Raw genomic sequence first — 18,829 nt, forward strand, 5'->3', positions numbered from 1 at the left:
GTACAGCCCTTATGTGCACACCAGCAGGCTTAAAAAGTGTGCCAGTGCTCTAGGAAGGAAGCGTGTTGAGTCGCCGGAGGGGGCGGGGGGGAGAATTTCGTGGAAGGTAGGAGGACTGCTTGTCATGTCCACATTGAAGTCCAGACTGCTTCAGGATACTGTCCAGTGTTAGTGCTGGTCATTGTGGACAGCTGGGTCCCCAGAGTGGAGCCCCACTTTACTAATCAACCGTCGCGTCGGCACGATCACGGGGTACACGACAGGGCGCTGGGTGTGCATAACGGAGCTGGACACGATTGGCCGTGGTGGTCACGCACTCATCCGTTCATCACAACATGTTGCATAAAGAAGACATGGCGCCAAAGTGTCACGAAACGCATTTTTGTATCTTGTGGCTCACCGAAAGCCCCTAAAAAATCAATACATTTTTATTGCCGTCTTTATTTTGTTCGAGTCATTCATGTTTACAAAAGCATCCCTACATAAATATTGCATCATAGAAGTATTCGCGAGATCGAAAAATGGAACGGACTTTCCGTGTAATGGTACCAAAAGGCTACAACTTTATGAAACATCCACCTCGCAACACCACGCAAGACTCACGAGTCACGATAATGATCCCCCTGCCATGGTCCTCGGTATGTATTGAAGTCCATGACTCAGCCAATGGGCGTGAAACAGTGTGAACTCAGAGCTGCCGATGAGCTACAGAGGGCACTGCCCGTCGGAGGGGCTGTGTAGGGTGGCGCTGGGTCATACAACGGTCACCATATCACCGATAGCCTATCGCACCATGCGTGGCTTATTTTCCCGTTTTAGCTGGCTCAAAAGCACGCATACCTGTGCTAGTTTCAAAGTAACTGAGAACGGCGACTCCCTCTTTCCAGTGGTACTTCTCGGCCGTGATGATTCGTAGACGGAACATTCTCGGGAACACATCTGCCGGACAAATTCAGCTCATATGGCGCACATAAGTAACTGACAAATCACCCATGGGACTACCAGATCATACCAATAATTCATAGCAAAAGTAAAATAACTGATGGCACTAATCATCGGTGTACACTGAGTGCAATAGCAACGCTTCCTTTTATCACACCGTTAGAATCTCATGGTTCCAATCAGCTCATCATTCAAAGAATCCATTCCGGATGACTGTGCATGACAATTATCTTTATGACATACGTGTTACTGTTTGCAAGTGAGGTGAAATATATTAGCCCTTTTTACGACGGGCTATCTGGCGAATGCACCTAATTTGACCAAATCTGCCCCAAATCCCTTTTACAACAAATATCTTCATATTATGAGTTTATTTCAGTATTTTAATCGGAAATGATGTCTAATAATTTGAAAAACGAGGACTATAAAGTATAAGCATCTGTGCAACCCAAACTGACAACTTTAACCCGGCGGCCGCTGGGCCTCCGCGCCACCCGCCGGCCGCTGAGGGGGAGGGGCATATAGTTGCCCCCCTTTACTTCTGTGACGATATCGTCGCAACGCGAAGAGATAGAAAAACGAAACTTTGTACACATCTTTCTGAATACCTAGCCGAGGTTGTGTCCAAATTTGGTGTCGATCCCATTTGAAATGACGTCACAGTGATGTCATAAGTGAAATTATAGATTTGCGACTCTCATATTCCTCACGATACATCAGATATAAAGGACCGAATATAAAGAGTCGATTATTGGTCAGAAACTAGATGGAAGTGTAGTTAGATGTTTTAGAATGACAGCAGGTGCTGTCTAGTTCATTTACAGTTGAGTTTCATGCTCAGCGTCATCAGAAACGGTCCATATCGAAAAACGACAAAATTTTATGACGTCACTGTGACGTCATCTTAGGTGCTACAACCACCAAACTTTTTTTCAAACATTGCCTACATACATTGCCTAGGTATTCATTTGAAGCTATGCCAAGTTTCACGTTCGTAGCTCATCAGGTTTCGGAGATATTTCACAAAAAGTAAAGGGGGGCAACTTTATGCCCCCCAGCGGCTCGTGGGTTGAAGAAACACAGTGAACCTAATTCGATCAAATCTGTACCAAACCTGCACCTAATCTGCACCAAATGTGTATCAGATGGCCGTCGTGAAAACGGCTACATATTGTTTAGTGACAATATGTGATGATTGGAGAGACCTTCAATAAAAAAAAACATAACTTTACCTTTTTCTAGCAGCACTCGCTGACCATTTCCGGCGACGCCTTCCTTTTGGTGACGAGTTACGGTGTAATTTCCGCGATACATCGCCTTATGTTCTTTTGCCGATGCTGAAAAAGATCAATCTCAATTTTCATCTCATATACCAATGTAAAAACATAGGGAGTCACAAAGGGGCATTGTTTTACAATTTGGCAAGACTCAGTACAGCAAAAGGTGCAGACAAAGGAGCAGACAATTTGTAAGATGCAGCAAATTTACATCAACAGACGGGCTTTGACTAAATTTTGTTACTATGGGTATTGGTAAGGTTTCTTATTCTAAAATTGACGGCTTAAAGTTTCAATGTCCACTCACATTGTTTTTACGCCTTTTTAAATTAATTTTGAATATTGCTAGGTGCAATTGGCAAATGTAAAACACTCACCAAGAAAAGTGAGATGCGAAAAAGATCTTCCGATGGTCGAGTAACTAGCAAAAGGACCTGCACTGTCGACAGAGTACTTTCCTATTCCACCAGGGAATGTGACATTCTCTCCTGAAAAATAAAAATCAGTCGTAGACATTTGAAAACACAGACGATACTGCAAAAAATAATGATCTTCTGATGACATTATAGCGCAATCCCTGTCAATGAAATCATTGTGATAGCTGCTGAAATTTATACGTTTACGAGTATAGTACATACAGCAGCAAGCAGTAGAACCAATATAGCTCTCACCATCGTCTGCTTTGACGCCATCGCAGAATTGCTTTATGATCCGATCACTATATTGTTTGATGTATGCCTCTGAAACTGTTCCATTTGGACACTTGGCAGGCTTCGGGATGGTGGCGACGACGTTTTGCAGCTTCGGAATCCCAAAGGAGCAGAAACACCTCTCTCTGTCAAATAGGTATCTTGTCAGACGGATTAAAAGTCATAGGGAAAACAAAGAGGTAAAGAAAACAAAGTGTTGTTGCTTGTTATCCATCGCGACCCATAGGTATGACTGACACACACCATCTATACGGTTCAAAATCGATAGCAAGTCATAACCAGTAAAACGCCTTTTGGGCGAAGAACGAGCGAGCGAGATAGTGAGCCCTGCACGTGCGGAAGGGCGAGAGGGTACTTCCAACGGGCTTGTGCAAAGCACCCTTCTAACCGGTCGCTAGCGGTGTGCCAAATTTGAACGCAATCGGCCCAGCCGTTCCTGAGATCTCGAAGCGGCATTCTGCACGTGCGCACGTGCAAACGGGGTCCAAAATGACTTTTGCACGGCACCCTACTAACCGGTCCCCAACCGTGTACCAAATTTGAGCGCAATCGGCCCAGCCGTTCTCGAGATCTCGAAGCGCCCCCTGCACGTGCGCACGTGCAGTAGCACCCTAACCGCAACACATGGTGGCAAAAGTAAGTTCCCCATTAGATTTGCTCATACACGCTAAGGATAGGCTCCCACGTTGCTATTGCTTCCGGGTTCACATAAACCGGCTTAACGTAAAACTTTGTTCCTGGCCAAAATTGCCAGATGTAATGACCCCCGGCTCCAGACTGGCTTTAGGCTGGCGGAGCAAAAAAAAAAATGGTAATGCATTGCCTGGTGGGTGCCTACCTGTATGCCAAGTTTCAGCGAAATCGCCCTAGTAATTACCGAGTTACTGAAATGGGAACAAATTTGGCACCTCTTCTTTTTGTATTTTGCACGTGCAGTGGGGGTCACTCACATAGATCAAGAGTATCCAACCTTTGGTAGAAGGGATGCAGCTACCCTATAAAAATTACCGCAAGACAATCGCCCAAGCCGCTGCTGAGATATGGGCCTCTCAAAATCATTACTTTTGCAAAACTGCTTGAACACCCTTGACTTTTCACGTGGCACGTGCCACGACGGTCACTGAGATGTATCAAAAGTAGTCAATTACGGGGTAGAAGGGATGGGGCTACCCAGCAAAAAAGACCGCAGGCCAATCGGTCCAGCGGTTGCTGAGATATAAGCCTCTCAAAAGCGTTACAGGCCGGGCCGGGCCGGGCCGCTCATACTGAGATTTTCCCCTTATATTGAAAAGACTTCGCTTCGCTCGCTGCGCTCGCTCGCTCGTAATCAGTGTGCTGAACAGTCACCGACTCATGTGAAACTGCATGTGTGCTGTGCATGACCAATCACATGTGCTGTAGCACTGACCTCTGCAAGATGGCTGCTGCCACATGAAGAGCTGCTTTCTGTTTGCCTCGCTTTGCAGTGTGAGTGTCGCAGGCGCACAGGCATTTCTCCGTCCGCTTGCGCTCGCAAAGACATCGTTGGTGGTCACGGGTCAATGTATTGGACTGGTGCCCCTCCACTCATGTCTTTGGGCGAGGGTAACCGCCGTACACACGAGACCAATACATAGCCAAGGGAAACACTCACATGGAGAAATGGGACATGTAACGCGGCGGTGGCGGGGTGGCGGCGGTAAAACACTCGCGTGCGCTCGTCGACGCGAGCTGACGCACACTGACGCGCGCCGCACCCGGCTGCGTAGATGGCGCTGGATGGCGCTCGCTCGCAGCCAGAGAAAGGTCGTTGGCCCGACCGCCGCTGTTGCGGCTAGTCGAGCCAAACGTGCATTTCTCCGTCCGCTTGCGCTCGCAAAGACATCGTTGGTGGTCACGGGTCAATGTATTGGACTGGTGCCCCTCCACTCATGTCTTTGGGCGAGGGTAACCGCCCATCTCCCCCACCCGAGACCGGAGGCGGCGGAGAATACGGTTCTAACAGAAAGGGATAATAGGTTGCGTGCCACATATATATGAACGATGAACATTACGGCCTGTGGAACACCGGTTAGCGACCGTCTGCTGCTCCGCCAGGGGCGGCGGCCGGTAGCGACCCTAAAACAGGCAGCCGGCGACCGCTACGCCGAGGGGCGTGGGGGGCCGACGAGCTGGACCACAAAACAGGCAGCGGGGCTGCCGCTCCGCATGTAGGCGGCGGTCCAGTTAGCGGCCCCGAAACGGCCGCCGGCCACCGCTACGCACGACGCGGGGGATCGCTGCCGGCCCGATAACAGGCAGCGGGCAAAAAAAAAACTAAAACAAAACAAAAAGGGAAAACACACAAGCACCGACAGACACGCCACGTCGGAGATGCACGCACCGAGGCAGAGGACCAAGATGGTGAGACACCTTGGGCGTGACTCCCGCTCCGCCGGAGGCGGCGGACCATCCTACTGGACCATCAAACAGGCAGCGAAGGCTGCCGCTCCGCCACGAGGGCAGTGGTCGCACAGGGTGGAACGTAAACGGGCAGTCCGAGCACTGAATCTGGGCTATGCGAGCGACCGCGAACACGAACGGCGGCCGGAATAACGGCGTCTGGGTTATCAGGGGGCGTGGCACGGGCTCGCCGAGCGCGACCTCCGGTAGTTTAGGTCGCCTGGAGGACGGAGACAGGCTGACGCACGTAGCGGCGGACGGCACGGGAAGACCAGCGTCCCGCCTGACACAGCTGCAGTTCAGACATGCCGACCGAGGCGCCATGGGACGCGCCTCCGATACGGAGACAGTGGCCGGAAAGGCGAGCTACATCGAGTCCGATCGCGCGACCCGCTAAGCGGAGAACCCGCGTGAGGGCCGGGGCTGTTACCGGGCGCTGACAGTCACCGATGAACAGGGGGTCCTGCGGCCGCCCGACGCCGCGCAGAGATAAGTATGCACGGAGCGCGGCGACGGGACACACGCTGATGTCAGGCCGCGCGGTGAGGGAGATGACCTGGGGAGCGGCGGCCGTCTTGGAGGACGGGATCGTGACAGAGAGTTCAGAGGCATTGATGCAAACGCCGCCGAGACGCAGAGTGTGCGCCACTGACCTGCCGGCCACGACTTCGCCTGGCCGCAGCAGGGCAAAGAAGGCTAGCGGGAAAATAGCCCGGTAAGCAGCGCGCTCGAGGGGAGATAGGTTGAGACCGGCGAGAGCGTCACAGAGCAGCCCGATCTCATTAACCCGCGCCCTGGTGGGGTCTGTTTATAACGCGACCTGGTGGGGGGGGGGGGGCTATTTTTTGCCCCCCCTCGTATCTCCGAAACTACTGGACGGATCCGAAAAATTCAAACGGCGTTCGAAAGGCCTGTCAAATTTGTCGAGGGAAACCAAATTTTATTGACCTCGGGGTCACCGATGACGTCACAGGTCAGGTCAAAGATGAAATGTTTCACCGTTCACGGGTCTTCTAGGGAATGCGCTATAACACCGAGGAAAACGCATTTTGTCGGGAATCAGCGATAGGGCGTCAGTTGCCTAGTAGATATGTTGCTGTTAGAGGTCACTGGTCATACCAGGTCAGGTCACAGGTCAGGTCACCAAAGGTCACCAAGGGTCACCACATGAACCCAACTTTACTAAGGTTATGCGATGCATGTTTTATGGCCAGTTTTTCATTTCCAACTCAATGGTGTTGGTTATAAGACCATCAGGTACGGTTTAGGTCACTTTCTGGTCGAGGTCAGGTCAAGGTCAGGTCAAAAAAGGTCAAATTTCAAAGTTGATATTTTTGCATAAAATGGGTATTGATTCGATGCAGCTCGTCACGGGGAGTCTAATGGTGGTCTTTGTTTTGCGCTACGAGGTCTAGAATTGCTGCAAATTGAGTTTGAAAATTTGACGTCATCAATTTTGAACAGTTTTTTCGCTATAACTTGGCCAAAAAAAGAGGTATCGATCTCAAATTTGGTATGTAGATAGAAGGTGGTAAGGACTATCACATATATTCCGGTTTTTTCGAAATTCAAAAAACTTTTTGGATTTTTTGGCTATTAGATTCAAAAAATCTATTTTTTGATTTTTGGGGGTCAAAATCCAAAAATTTCAAAAATCCGAGATAGCAGTTTTGTAGCCCTGTCCATTCTACAGCTTTTATGTCTGTATCATTTTTCTGTATTTGCAAAGCTATAGGCCTGACAGCTCTTCCCGCGAAACCCTTTTTTTGGTCGAAAACGGCAGAACATGACGTCACTCTGACGTCATTTCCGGGCAACCTATCATAGCCTTTGGAAAAATTTTTGGTCACAATGTGTAAAATTGATGTCCGGGAGGGTACTGAAAGTTTGGTGACGATCGGCGCAGTGGTTCTGGAGATATATCGAAAAGTCTGGAGGGGGGGCAAAAAATAGCCCCCCCCCACCAGGGCGCGGGTTAAGGGAAAGGGGGATGCGCTGGTCGGCTCCGGGCCGGAGGCGCCGAGAGCCAGCCAGAAGCTGAAGAATTCGAAAGTCTGCGGTAGGGTCGGGCAGACCGGCCCGCTTGTGGCCGTAGGCGATTGCGGAGGCGGCGGCGGCGAGGGTGGCAGAGTGACAGCCCTGGGCATGGCGGGAGGCAAGAAAATCTGCAGTGGCGGCCACTGACACGGGAAAGACGACGGCCGTCGGCGGAATTTGCAGGAAGGTCCGCACCTGGCGCCATACGGCGTGGTACGCTCTCACGGTGGCAGGGGCGAGGGCGGCCTCGGCGAGTGCGGCGACGTCTGCAGCGTGCCGCAGACCGGCCAGTCCCATGTTGTCGGCGCACCGTCGGCTTGGGGACGCAGCGCCCGGAAGACCTGCACAAGACCACGGGACAGGGCATCAGCGGCTGCGTTTTCGGCACCAGGGGTGTGGACCGCGCGAATGAGGATGTCGTTAGTGACCGTGGTTACAAATAGAAAGCGAACCCACTGCATCATCAGCGGCGAGCGGGACGACTGAGCCGTGATGCAGGCCACGACAGCCGAGTTATCGCAGCGGACAATAACGCAGCGATGAGCGAAGCGGTCACGCCACACATAAATGGCCACCGCCACTGCCACCAATTCCAGAACGCAAATGGGTGCCGCCCGGAGGGACGCCGGCCACGGACCCAGCAGCCAAGTGGCACCGCACACCGCACCCAGACCGAATGAGGTGGAGGCATCGGTTTCGATTAGGAGCCCCGGCTCGCGCAGCCAGCGACGTTGATCCAGCAAGGAGCGGCCGTGAAATTGAGCGAGGAACAGCAGCCAGGCACGCATGTCCAGCCGGTAGGCACGAGTAATGGTGACGCGATGATGTGGCCGTGACACGCCGCGACATAGGTCAAACAGGCGCCGCAGGAAGGGCCGGCCGAGCGGCATGGCGATGCACGCAAAGCTTAGCAGCCCAGTGCACTCACGCACGAGACGGAGAGGCGCTTTTGGGCGCGCCAGCAGCCCCGTCAGGCATGAGCGGGCACGCTCGATTTTGTCTGGCGGGAGGCGCAGCTGCCCACTCGCGACGTCAATGATAACGCCCAGGAACGTCAGGGACCGGCAGGGATCGACGGTCTTGTCAGGACGGAGCGGGATGTTGAGCGACTGGCACATGGCTTGAAACCCCGCCAGGGATCGGCGACACTCATCCACCGAGCCGCCTACGAACAGAAAATCGTCCAGAACAGAGACGATAGGGCCCGATCCGAATTTGGTCTGTGCAATCCAAACGAATGCATCACTGACTGATTGAAAAATACGAGAGCTGCTGGCACAGCCCATGGGTAGACACAGATCAACATATGCCTGCCCACGCCAGCGGAAACCCAGCATCGCCGTATCGGCAGTCCGAACCGGGACCATCCGAAACGCACTTGCAATGTCTGTTTTGGCGAGAAATGGGGTCGGAAACGAGTCAACAAGATGGAGAGCTTCTTCGACAGAGCCATACTGAACGTGGGTGGCTTCCGGGGGAATAGAATCATTCAGAGACGAGCCAGAGGGGAATGAGAGATGATGAATGACCCGGAATGAATTCGGCTGACGCTTGGGGATGAGACCGATGGGAGAGAATTTAACTACCCATGGCGGAGGAGAAGAGAAAGGCCCTGCGATTCTGCCCTCCCGACGCTCGGCCGCGATGTATGCGTCTATTACTTCGGGTGCGAGCGCACAGGAAGGGAGATTGAGTTCTGCATCACCGGGGGAAACATCGACGCCTCCCAGCTCAAATCCTAACAGAAACCCGGCGACGAGCACCTCGGCCTTGGCGGGGTCGTAGCCGCGCAGCAGCCGTTGGAGGCGGTCAGGCGGGATCGACCGGGGCACGGCGGGGGCCTCACTGGCGGTCGCGGCGGCGGGGACCCGGGAGGGCCGTGGCGGGCCGGCGGGGGCATGAGGGCAGGGCATGAGAGCCGCGGCATGCTCGACAGGCATGGGTGTAGCGGCAGGACAGACGGCTGCAGCCGGCCGCGCTGTTGAAGGCGAGGCAGACCGGAAAGGGCGCCGAAACGGCCCCCGACCGGCCAGCGGTGGCGCCATGGGGGCCCCGGGAGGGCCCAGCCGGCCCGGCCCGAGCGGCAGACATTCCACGCGCGACAGCATTCAGCCATAAAGGCGAATTGGCTGCCGTCGCGCCCCACGGATGGGACTCTGGCTGCAGGCTGCGGGCACGGCGGAAGGCCTCATCGAACTCCCGCCAGGCCAAGCCCATCCCTGGGGACTGCAGGGACGCCACTTGCTGCATGTGCCCTATTAGCCCCGAGGCGTCAGCCGGATGGACGGCCAGGTATACGGCGGCGTAGCGCAGAAACGCGGTGCACCACGCGCCGAAGTGTGAGACGGGGCGGCGCGGAGCAGCGGCGGGCCGGAGACGGCCGTCGACCAGGCTGAAGGTCGGGCCGGCGCCGACACCGAGGGCGTCATTGTCCAGGAGGGACCCGATATCTAAATAGGCATGGCTCGTGATTAATGCCGCGGTCGCCGCCGGTACCGCCGCGCGCATGGCGAAGTCGGGGCCCGTCGCAGGCGGCGTGCCGACACCAGTCACGACCGGCGGCGGCGCCTCAACGGGCGGGGCCGCGGCGGCGCCCGGCACGGCGAGCGCTGCCGGTAGCATAATCGTACCGGCGACAGCTGGAGCGGGCGGCGGCGGCGGCGGCGGCGGCGGCGGCGGCGGCGGCGGCGGCGGCGCAGGCGCAGGCGCGGTGGGCGCTGGCGTGACGGGCGCGGCAGGCTCCATCGGTGGCGGCTGAAGGGCGGGCAGCTCCTCGGCGACGGCAGCGCGAACCATGTCTCGCAGCATGTCGTGCAGCGCTGCGGAGCTGAACACCTCCGCCGCCGCCGTGACTGTAGTCCCGGATGAGCCGGCCTCAGCAGCGGGACGCCGGCGCCGAACTGACCGCAGGGCGCCGCCAGCGGGCCCCGGCTCGCCACCATCAGCCGCCGAGCGCCGGGCAGCGCCAGCAGCCGCGCGGGCGGCGATCGTCTGCCGTGGCCGGCCCGGGGCAGCCTGCCGCATAGTGGCGCCGGTGGTGGCTGTGGCGGCGGTGTGCCGGAGGGCGCTGGTGCGCCTGCGTCCTGGCGACAGCGCCGCTGCAGCGGGCGCGATCTGGCCCCGTGTGGGCGCCGCCCGTGCGCGCGGCATGAGGGCCCGCAGTCCATGAAACAAACAAAAACAATGTCAGCATAAGTGTATTCGCTGGATCCGACATATGGCACCTCCCACTCTGTATGAACCGCACGCGGTTAAGGGGAAGAGGGCTCCGGGACAGCCGTGGGAGAGGAGGTGGCAACCCGGACGACCTCTGCAATAGCCCGCCACCCGGCCGCCGATGGATGCACGCCATCCGACCCCAGGAAATCGGCCGGAAACACGAACACCAGCACCACGACCGGCTGGCGGCGGAACAACCGGCGGAGGATCCTGTTGACGGACCAGCGCCGGCGCCGGAAACGCCGCGCCGATATGTCGGCCGTGCGGAGCACGGCGCGAGGGGGGATTGGGAACACCCAAATCCGCTCTACCCCGGCAGCGAGGAGGCCGAGCGTTAGCTCCTCCAGCTGCGCGATCCAGCGGCGGACGTTAAAGTCGGGCCGGGCCAGGTCGTTGCCGCCCGCCATGATAACGGCTTTCCGCGCACGATGTTGCACGGCCCGGCGAATGGCCTCCCGCCGGAAAGCGTCGCTCCCGACGCAGCCGCCTCGAACGCCATATACCACCGCCCCATGCAGGGCGGTGGTACAGCGCGACCGGAACCAGAAAGCGTAACTGTCGCCGACGATCAACATATCTGCAACGAGCGGAGAACGGTAAGTGGGAGGCAATCGACCCATACGGGGAGCAGACCGCACCGATGAACAATGAGCAGCGGAGGCAGGGATATTGGCCGGTCGTAGCGGTAAAAACAAAGAACGAGCAGACAAACCCGCAAACAAATAAAACAGGGAGACCCGGCATGGGGAAAAGCAAGCATGCGCAGGGCAATCGGAGAGATGACAAGGAGCCAGCAGCGGCGGCGGTCGACCTCGCGCAGGGCAGGAACGGTGACGAGTCCACCCCCAGAGCTGCTGTCGGCTGGCGAGCTCACGCAGAGCTACTGACGCTGATATGAGCCCGCACAGCGCCCGCTGAGATAGAGTGCTCACGCAGAGCGATTGGTGGCCTGGAGCTCACGCAGAGCAGCTATAGGCGGTTGATGAGCTCACTCAGAGCTATGGGCGGTTGATAAGCTCATGCCGGGCTACGGACGCTGATATGAGCAAATACTATGCTGGCTGGATAAGAGTGCTCACGCAGAGCTAACGGCTCACGCAGAGCTCTTAGTGGTCGGGAGCTCCCGCAGAGAGCTGTTGGCGGTCAAATAGCTCACTCAGAGCAGAGGGTCCCGCCGGCCGGCCCGCCGCTCAGCGACTGAGCGCCGCCGCGGCGGCTCTGCTGCCTCATGAGCGTGGCGCCACCTTGCGCGATTCACATAACCCAGAGTTCCAATATAGCCGCTAGGCAGCGCTGGCGACAGCCAGGCCATGCGTTCAGTACCCTGGGTGGGCCCCGCCGCTCGCGGCGGGCGACGCAGGCGCCCCAGGGGCAGGGACGCCCTGCGTGCTGCGCAGCCCGGCCCGCAGCGGGCGGCGCCACCTGCCGACGGCGCATGCGCGTAGAGAGCCGTCGCGCTTACCCGCAAGACAAAGGAAGACGGCGCGAGACGCGGGCCGCCGCCAGTAACATCCATCCAAGATGGCCGTCCCCGGGCCGCAGGTACCCGGTAACAATGCCCGGGGGCCTGACACGCACACACACAAGGGCAGCATTGAAACACACAGCGGCCGAACCAGCTACATCGGGAAAGCTAGGGGCGTGCATGCAATTGAGAATTCACGTGCGCTGATGATAGCAACAATTCAATACCACGGGGACGCATCGTGTCATAACCGAGCGAAAAGAAAACAGACGGCCTGAGAATCATTGCGGCGGAAATGGACGGGGTGACCGACATGGGGGCATTGCGTAGATAAAGCACCTTAGTGTTATGCCGAGAACCGAACCCCGCGGGATACATCATGCAGCCGGCGCATTCATGCGCAATGAGTGGGCCGGGAATTCGCGTCGACCCTGCAGGCGCAACACGAGAGCCATGAACGTATCGACAGACGGACACCCGCCCCTTTTTCTGCTAGGCGTAGTCCGCGCCAATTGACAACTCACCGGAGGGCCAGGAGAAGCGAGAATGGCAAAAACGTGTGTGCGCCCCGCAAAACAAAAACACTCGCGTGCGCTCGTCGACGCGAGCTGACGCACACTGACGCGCGCCGCACCCGGCTGCGTAGATGGCGCTGGATGGCGCTCGCTCGCAGCCAGAGAAAGGTCGTTGGCCCGACCGCCGCTGTTGCGGCTAGTCGAGCCAAACGTGCATTTCTCAAGCGTATCGGGTTTCTTTCCGAGGTCCAGCCAGCCTGACTCGTTAGCAGCACGACTGAGGCAGCTACTGAACAGTGTTGGCTTTACTAAAAAGGACAGAGTTCTTTGCTAGCTGAGTCTTCATTTACCTGGCTCACTGTGCTCACTAATTAGCCACTATTCCAAAAATGTTCAAATGGACACACTGTAAAATATTAACTATTAGTATATGCCGTCCGGTGCATTCACTGAGAATTTGTCGTTTACAAATTCGAAGGTTGCCGTGCACAAATTTAAATTTGTGAACGGCTCTATGACTGTATGGTACGCTCTTTTAGCGCTTACTGTGGCGGCTTTCGTTAACCTACGGCGATGAAATTTTCAGGGTGTGTGGGTCACATGACAACGTAGCTTGCATTAGATTTTGGACGTAATGCGGCTTGGGGTGCGCCCTTGGCTCGTGCTCACGTGCACCTATGGTTAACATTGGAAACGGCAAAAACAGACTATTTTTCGGGAACGGTAAAGGCTACGGGGGTCAAATTTTCGCGCCAAGTCGTACGCGTGCACTTATTTGTCACATCAACTTTTCGAGGGGATGGGCTTAGCGGTGTGCACGTGGTGGGCGCATCTCATTTATGCATTTTGGGCCACGGCCGGCGCAGAGCAGAGTGCACGTGCTTTAGGCTCAGTTATTCGCTGCCAAAACTATCAGAGCCGGCAGGTGATCGAACTTTGACTACAAGGTACGGCGCGACTGCAAAGCCCCATTAATTTATTATTGCGTTCCGGTTCAGTGCGAATATAATATATGTGTAAACATTGTGCTGATTTCTAAACCTATCATCGATTGACGATTCAAGAAATAAATGAAAGATTTATGCACGCGTGTATATTTTACAGTCCCCCCCCCCCAAACCTCCATGTCCTTTTGTCTTACAACTCCCCAAAATTAGCCCTTTTAAACACATGGGAAAGCACGATAGAATGCACCGGATGGTATAATAGTTTTTGTAAATGGCCCAGAGTATATAAAGCACATTGATGCACTCGTCGGCTAAGCTAAGCACTCGTGCACAAATAGACTCGCTGCGCTCGTCTATTTGTGCACTCGTGCTTAAATTAGCCTGACTCGTGCATCAATGTGCTTTGTACACTCCGGGCCATTTGCAAAATTATATTCGTGTTCATACTCATAATTAAGCATAAATGCAAACTTCCAGTTAGTCGCTCGTGGAACATCAGTTATAGAAATGCAATAGTTCTCATAATCATTAGACGCGCAAGAAATTGTCTTGGAAATTGACAAATTTTGAACACTTTTACGCTTCAAAACCTGCCGATACTCACCGACGAAAAGCTGACCTGACGACTTTTTTGCACTGCGGTAAAATCCAACCTCCTCTCCGGTAGACACCGACCGGTATTTCGTCAGACCCAGTCTGGATTTCTTCAGAGAAACTGCAAAAATGGTTGCGTTTTACAATGTCATCACTTCCATGCCTCTCCAATTTTAATTCACAAAGTTTCTAGCACTCTTCAGTCTCCAAGAGTTGAACTTACATCGCGTTTTTCTGAACTCAGCATCCTCTTCGACTGAGTGCCTCCAGTAGAATGGATTTCTTTCGTATCCGAATTTTCCTTCTGCTCTTGCTGTTTTCTTCAAGTAATCTCCTGCAATGAACGAGTGACAGTTCACAGGAAAACAAGTCTTTTCAAGTGTGTTTTTATTTTTAACAAGATTGCATAATTCTTTTCACAAACAGTTGAATCCTCACTGACTAAATCTTATTTCTTGTTAGTTTTACTCAATAAACCCTAAACCGGCAAAAATGAAATTATGCAGCTAGAACTGGGAGTCTCAGCTGCATTTATTTGCATTTATTTGCTCTTAACCCTCGCCGGACCTATTGGTTTTCTACATACGCGCCGGCCGAGGGGGGGGGGGGGGGGTGGGCGGGAACGACCCCCCTCGCCGTTTCGCCCCTGGTGGAGCTAGCGCGTCGCGGAAAAAACGAGCGTGTGCGCCGTTACGAGACGCAGAGATTGGTACCCGATTTTAAGGTCCCAGGTCAACCGGTGACCTCTGAGGTCAGGTCAAGTGCCCCAAGGTACGGTTCAGTTTTTGGTGAATAACTTCGCAAAAAACGGCCGCAGAGCCGCGATTTTGGCAGCATCGTGTTCGCCTTGCTCAGGCGCGTCGAATGATATACTTTTTGTCCGGGTCAGGTCAACTTGGGGTGTTGACCTCAGGTCAAGGTCAGGTCAGCACCCCCAGGTCACGAAGTTGGTCGAAAGAGGTCATGTCGCATATCATTCGATTCGGCAGGTCTTCCTGAGTCCATTGGTGGCTTTCCCGACTCGATAGCTCAATTTGATCAAGAGTTATTGACGAAAAACTAATATGACCTTGATGACGTCATAAATGACTTCACGCAAGGTCAACATTGCAAAAGTGACGCATCTTACCTTGCAAGGAGTGCATAAAATCACGATTCTGTGTGCTTGAGATAGTTGGAGATCGTTCCCAGCGCCAGAATAGCAGTTTGTGTTTTTCCCCATTGACTTATAATGGTGAGGTCACGAAAATGACCTGACCTCATATGACCTTTAGGAAAAATCCGAGATATACAAGTTGTGAGACTCATAATGGATACTAGATCCTGCAAGTTTCATTTCCCTGTGACATCTCCTCTGGCAGTGAGGGCGTTGCGAAGTTGCGACATCTGAAGACCGTGCAGAGGTTCACTTATGACGTCATAGGTCAGTGACCTGACCTGACCCAAAAATGCGGTTGGTGTCAAAAGATCCGGCTTGAATCAAAGGTCAGGTATGCCAAGTTTCAGCTCTCTATCGCCAGCGTACTCGGAGCTATCGCGAAAAAACCCTATGGGGGGCGGCACCCCCCATAGGGTTAACTATTATTTCTGAACTCTGAACACCCCCCTCGGCCGGCGAGGGTTAACTATTATTTCTTTCACATTTAATCGAAATTTAGGACTTGGAGACCAGAGATACCCAGAAATCGCTGCGGCTGCTGCATTGTACTATTTTGATTTCCGGGTCTTATCATTTTCAATGTTAACCCGCGCCGGGCCAGTGCTCTGAGATTCCGCGCCGGGCCGGAGGGGGGGTGTCTGAACACCCCCCTTCTAACTCGGCTCCTGGGCCACGTAGCGACACGCGGTAAGCGGCAATCAAAAGAACGTCCAAAATAGGGACGAAAACACTTCGTTCATTTTTTGGGTCAGGTCAAAGGTCAGGTCACCAGAGGTCACCAAAGGTAAAATGTTGACTATTTCAACATTTTTGAAACTGCCAACGGCTATCTCGGGAACCAATAGAGCTACAGCGCCGCGGAAAAGCGCATTCGATAGCCCTTGTACAGGCCTTTCTGAATAATGTCTTCAGATTTGACCTCAGGTCAACGGTTTAGCCTCCAGAGGGCAAAAACTCCAAAAATAGCCGTTTTTACGAAAAACGTTTTTTCGGCGATACCTTTTGACTCAAAAGAGCCATGACATTACTTTTGCCAGCATCGTGTTCCTCTCGTCGAGACGCGTCGAATGAACTATAATTTGACCTTGAAAGGTCAACTTGAAAATTTGACCTCAGGTCAAGGTCATGCCCTGACCGGAAAAGGTCATGTTGCATAGCAGTCGATCCGCAACGTCTAGCCGAACACAGCTAAGGCGTTTTCAGCGCTCTAGCATTTCTCTATCAGAAGTTATTAGCGAAAAACTGTTAGATTCTGTTCGTGACCTGAGATGACCTCGGGGACATAACCAAGGGTCACAGTTGCCATTTTCCGGTTCAGTGTGTCAATTGTACCTACATCTCGATGTTTGAGAGTGTCTAGAATGGCGTTCGTGCAAAACAGATGCTTTTCAATTTTCTCCCATTGACTTTTAATGGAGAGGCCGCAAAATTGACCTGACCTTAGGTCACCACTATCAAAATTCCGAGATATACATTTTATAGATACTGTTGCTCTTATTAATCGCTGAACGTTTCAAGGCAATCGATCGATCGGTGTAGCTATGACGAGCATTCATATTTTTTCTGAGGTGAGGTCACTTGGCGTGACCTGGTGACCTGACCTAAGGCGACCTGGGTCTGAAATTTTCACAACATGCGCGGAAAAGATGCACAAACAGGTGTGCCAAAAACGGCGGCTCCGCGCCGCCGTTTTTGAGATATCTGCGAAAAACCACAGGGGTTTTTTCGCACACCCCCCGGCCCGGCGCGGGTTATAAACATTAATTGTCAAAATGTTAGGGAAAATTGAATGTATTTTGAGAATGCTGCTGAACTCGGTAGTACGACTGATCATTCGCACGATCGAAAGCGACTCACCAATATAAGATTTGATATCCTCGAGTATGCGAGCAGGCTGCCCGGTTTTGTTCGAAAAGGTTTCTTTAACTTTATTTGAGGAACTCCCCGAGCTCTGAATATCCTGGTTGAGATTTGATGAGGCTGAAAATTATAAACACCGTTAATTTACATAGTTTTTATTGCATTTAAGTATTAGATGCATGCTTCTACAATTAGAACTTAGGGACCCGTATCATATGTCGTAAGTGCCTTGACCCTCAGATGATATTGCTTATGAGGATCAAATATTAGAGGCTAACTGCACCAACCATTTTTTTAATGCAACGAAAACACGCAGTCATGATGTGCTATTGCATTATACATTGTAGTGCAGGTACGCGTATGAATTTGATTGCTTGCCTATTTTGCTTACCGGTTGAAGGCACAAAACTACTGCGTATTCGGTTATAGCCGAATCTCTTCATGTTTTGTAAAGTTGTCCTTCTCATATTCAATTCTGAAATGAAGGTATGTCCTTCAGCACGACCATAGGATCTTGTTCAATCCTAATTTTGTATGGTTAAAACGGAGAAGGATGTTTGTTTCACAGCTTGGAGTTCAATAGATCATTTGATCAAATCTAAATAAATATAGCTGAATTATTTAGTGGGTATCAATAAAGAGGGAGGGTTAAAACTATTTTTCATTGATCGACTCACCAACAGATGCTTCTGTTAAATGCAGTGCGGCAGTGCCGTTTACTGCAACGGACCCAGACTGAGGTGGACTGATGTTTTGGGTGTTGCCGAACGTCCTGGGCCGGAATACTGAAATATAATACATTTTGTGATTCCTTATAATGTAAAAGGTGATCATCAATTTTGGCTATCCTTATACTGAGTTGAAATAAAAGCCACGTAAGTAAATCATTATTTTGTTGTAGGTAATCAAACGCGCATACCTACAACGTAGCTGTGTCTTATGTATTACCTTATGCCTTTCATTAGAAGATTCAAATCAGGTAACTATATTAAGATTAAGTGAATCAATTTCTTAGTTATTAGCAATTCTGACTCAAATTCTAGCACACCAGTGATTTAACCGAACGCCCTCTGGTTCACTTTAAAAGGTGGATACCTACTCATTCGACATAAGATTCTCACCTCTCCGACCTGCGTTATATTTGATCAGAAGAAACCACCGTGATGGGATATGGCCTCTGTTGTACTTGTGACTCGAGTCGTGTACCACAATCGGTTTAAGTGCCGCCTTCTTTTTCAGGAAGGGATTAGGTACACCACACTGGCATCCTGCCCTGTGGAAACAGTGTTAAATCGTTAGCTTTGTCAAACCATGGATAAGATCACACTTATCTCATCCATGGTCAAACTAAGCAAGTGACTAAGCGATGCTGGCAACAGGAATGTGATGTCAAAATGACTGTACATGACATGCACCATATCCTCTTATTCAACTACTTGATGCTTTCATGACTTACGCCCCGATGGCGATCCACCTGACGCCCTCGGTGGCAGCACATGCTCCCAAACAGCCGACGATGTCCCGCCTTGCTCCCTCTGTCTTCCAAGTGACGTGTCTTGGCTTATCGTGCTCCCACGACACACTCATATTTCCTGAAATACAATAGCCGTTTCCACGACGGGCTATTTAGCGAATGCATCTAACTTGACCAAATCTGCACCAAATCTCTTTTACAATAAATAT

At 52.7% G+C, this 18,829-nt stretch overlaps 2 long non-coding RNA genes across 2 annotated transcripts; both read right to left on the reverse strand.

Annotated features, from left to right (window-relative positions):
- Positions 1-421: 421 nt before the first annotated feature.
- Positions 422-7,075, reverse strand: LOC122393268. The gene is made up of 5 exons (XR_006258671.1): positions 4,338-7,075; positions 2,891-3,054; positions 2,597-2,707; positions 2,175-2,279; positions 422-939 (listed from the first exon to the last, which is right to left on the reverse strand). It is a non-coding gene; the product is annotated as an uncharacterized LOC122393268 (long non-coding RNA).
- Positions 7,076-12,796: 5,721 nt separating this feature from the next.
- LOC122393267 lies at positions 12,797-18,286 on the reverse strand. Its single transcript, XR_006258670.1, has 7 exons — positions 18,268-18,286; positions 17,824-17,931; positions 17,538-17,621; positions 17,144-17,266; positions 14,351-14,461; positions 14,138-14,248; positions 12,797-12,894 (listed from the first exon to the last, which is right to left on the reverse strand). It is a non-coding gene; the product is annotated as an uncharacterized LOC122393267 (long non-coding RNA).
- Positions 18,287-18,829: the final 543 nt, after the last annotated feature.

This window comes from Amphibalanus amphitrite, unplaced genomic scaffold (assembly GCF_019059575.1).
Source record: "Amphibalanus amphitrite isolate SeventyFive unplaced genomic scaffold, NRLGWU_Aamphi_draft 000526F_arrow, whole genome shotgun sequence".
Lineage (NCBI taxonomy): Eukaryota > Metazoa > Arthropoda > Thecostraca > Balanomorpha > Balanidae > Amphibalanus > Amphibalanus amphitrite.